The sequence below is a fragment of the Chenopodium album genome, chromosome 7, assembly GCF_948465745.1.
Source record: "Chenopodium album chromosome 7, dcCheAlbu1.1, whole genome shotgun sequence".
In the NCBI taxonomy this organism is placed as follows: domain Eukaryota; kingdom Viridiplantae; phylum Streptophyta; class Magnoliopsida; order Caryophyllales; family Amaranthaceae; genus Chenopodium; species Chenopodium album.
The window spans coordinates 41,506,247-41,510,031 of NC_137840.1; positions in this window are offsets into that span (position 1 = coordinate 41,506,247).

Consider the following 3,785-nt stretch of genomic DNA (forward strand, 5'->3'; position numbering starts at 1 on the left):
TAGATTTTGAGCCTTTTGTTTCAATCTTGTTTCCATTATTAGTTTTTGTTAAGCAATTGATTATTTTGATTGGAGTATATGGTGGATGAGTTGTAAATTGGTTCTTATAATGTAGGAAAGTTTGTATTGTGTATATTTTGCACATAAAAGGCAATGTGCCAAGTTGAAAAAGCAAATTAAAAATACAAAAGCTTTGGCAAAAGAATGAAAAATGTGAATAAAGCAAAGCAAATTCAAAAACAAAAGCTTTGGCAAAAGTGATAAAAATTGGAAAATGAAATATTCAAAAATATTTTTATGAGAGTTCTTCTTACTAAGCATTGAGGAGAATGCTTCATTTTACCTCGGGGGAAGCGCGTGTTTTTACGCTTTTTATATATATGTTTGTGATTTTGGCTTTGAATAAGCTTGGGGGTGTTGGTGTTTTTTTTTTGTGATTGCTTTATTATGGTGTTGAGGATTGATCACCCTTTGCCTCACAATTTAGGTATACCACCAAATTCCAAATTATTAGCCTACCCTCACCCTTCTCGCCCTTACATTACAACCCTTTTTAAAACAATTTGACCATTATGGTTGAGTCACAAGTCAGTGGAGGGAGATGTAGGTCAAGCTTACAGAGAGGTATGCCTTAGTACAAATGTTACGTAGCCTTGTATCTCTTTCTTTTTTCGGTTCCTTCAAGGAATCATTGAGATGCTTGCTAAAAGTTGATTTGAAGCTAACTGGGAGAATGTGCTAAAATGTTTTAAGATGAAAGTGAATTGCATTTCATTAGATCCCTATGCTTAGCATATCCTATATTTCAATTAAACCTAGATATCTTGGAACGTGCATACCATTATTGTGTAGAAAATTGTTCATTCACTTACATTAGGACCTTTGTAAAAGTCCGTTTCATTTGGTACTTGTTTGAATATTTGAATTTACTTTCTTTATTTTAATGATTTTGCCTCATTTTACTTCTAAGAGTTATGGGTCAAACTCTTAGGATACCCTTACGATACCTCACTCGTCCTCATTGGCGACTTTGGGGTTTAAAGGAGTTGTTTTAGCTAAAAACAACCATGATTCCTACTTAAGTGAGTCTTAGTGTATATTCTTGTCTCTTTCTTTCTTTTTCTCTGTTTGAATTAGGCTTTCATCCTATCTCTTCTTGCTTTGTGTTGCTAGAGGACAAGTAAAAGTTTAGCTTGGGGGAGTTTGATGAGTGTCATATATGGCACACATTTATCCTCTTTTAGGATGATTTTTCATGATTTTTGTATCTCTTTTACTTACTTTTCTCTTATTTTGCTTATATTTTCTTTCTTAGATGTTTACCTATTCTCTTGCTTTTCTAATTTATTTTGCATTTTCTTCTTTACTTGTTTGATCTTCTTTGATTATAGGAAGATGGCGATGTTCAAGAGCCTAAAGTGCATTCTTCTTGGAAATTTCAAGCCTAAGAGTTGTCTCAGTTTCTCAATTTGAAGCCCAAAAGCAAAGGAGTCCAAGAGCATGTTCTTCAAGGTTACGCCCTCATACCGTGTGGGCATGAAAGAGTGGTTTCAAACTCACCAAAAGAGCTCTTAACTATTGCTTATTTGAGATTGGTTGCGCACATGAGTGAGAGGTCGCGCTCTTTGAGCTCCGTTTTGGACGTCTAACTTACTTCCCATTAGTTAGTTTTACTATAGATGGAATTTCTTTCATTTAAGAGAAAAAAATAATCTTTGTTTAAAATTAGAATTAATTTTTAAAAAGAGAAACTCCTGATTTGGGTGATATTGTTCTTAGAGTTTAGAGAGAGAAAATAAGTGTTTGATGATTGTGATATTAAGATCTTCTCTCCTCTTTGATATTGATAAAGGTTTTCTAAAACTTTTCAATGCATTTTATGTTTGATTTTGTTATATTGTTGAATTTGAATGTTGATGTTTGATTTACAATGTTGATGATGAGTTTTATGATTTCTTTTGTTATGCTCTTCAATTTCACCATGATTAGTGAGTAGTTGATTTGCTAGGGAATGTGGTGAAGCGTGTATTGGTGATAATCTAATGCTAATTTTGGGTTTTTGATTAATTTGTTGATGTGATTAAATTGGATAATGAAATTTGTGAATGTGCTTTGTTTGAAGAGGAGTAGCTAACCTTGATGATCAAGCTAGATTGAATAATAGCTTTAAATGACACGAACAATTGATTTGGATGCTATTATTATCGTTTGATCTCGATTTTTTATTTTACTTTGAAGTCATTTGTAGAGACATGTAGCTGAATTGACCCTAGGAAATAGCCTATTAAGTGATCTTGATTGCTTATTCTGTTTTTCCTAGCATCGCTTAGTTGATTGAATTCCCTCGAATAGCAAAATTGTTATTAATGCATGTGGATCCTAAATTCCCTAGTGTTTTGATATTAGATTTCTGTATGATTTGTTTGATTTAATTACCTTCTATAGTTAGACCAACCAACTCCTTTTAGCTTTCAGAATAGCTTAGCATCAACCTTAGTATTCCTGCCTTTCCTTCGATTCGACTTAGACTTTGCCCTATGGATTCATAAATATTGTTTTGACTGGGAAATCTAGCTTTCAGCTACCAAGGATATATTGCTGTCAATCTTCAATGCGAATAGCCCTAGTGGAGAGAGCTTACTAGCATGAGAGCAGCTTGCTCATCCTCCACTGGCTTGCTAATGAGCACTAAGTGAGTGAATAGTCTTGTCATTTGAAGCACGTGGGCTCGAAGCAACATTCCAGCTCTTAGTCCTGCATTGTAGACTTGTGCCCATACCTCTTGCTTTTCCTTAGCTAGGCACCGCTCTTGCGGCGGCTTGATCTTCATGTTGGAGAGTGACTTTGTCACTTCCTCCACTAGACCATTATAATTGCCATTGATACTCTTGGTGACCCTCAAATTGACTATTACCTCTAGAACTTTGAGTAGCATGTCCGGAAAATACTTGGAGAACTTCCCCTTCCATTGTTCCGGGATGGAGTTTTCCATGAGTCGTGTGACTCTTTTGCAATCACAACTCCACTCCTCATGAGCCTCATTTCTCTTAACCTCTTTTGATTAGAAACTCGGGATGGGTATTTCCATAATATGCTCTAGTTAGCGGTTTCTGAGGGTCTTTCGGAGTTCTTCTTCCCACTCCTTAAAGTTCACCAAAGTCAAGCAAAATGGTAACTTTGCGGGAAGTTTCGGGCACATTAGGCTGTTGTCGTTAGTTGAAGACATGATTCTACAATTGAGAAAATTTTAAAAATGAAAAACCATTCATAATACTTAAATAAGATTGAAATCATGCATTTGAATCAAACTTATTTAAACGTCTTAGTCACACATTAAATTGTCCCCATTTAGTGAGAATAAGCGATTCCAAGATCCAAAGAAACAACGAGTGGTTAAGCATGATTTGTCTTGTTTTAACACTCAATCTTCTAAGGTAAGCAACTCTTTGCTAATGGCTCCTAGCCACTCTTGGTTAGATAAATTGTCACATCTTATACTCTCTTAACTACTTATCCACTTTGCCAAGACATGTTAGGACTCCAAAACTCATATTGTTGTGTATAATCAAAACCAACTATCATAACTGGTATGCCTTACGTATCCTAGGGAGTAATAGTGATGCCTCGCTTTGGCGTAGCCCATTACTATTCTCAATAGGTCGATAAGTGTTGTTTTGGAATGTCAATTTTACACAATAATTTAAGGACCTAGGGTTTCAATGTTAGTTGATTTAAATGAACTTAATTAATCATCGCAACATTTAAAATCCTAAACATGAATCTAA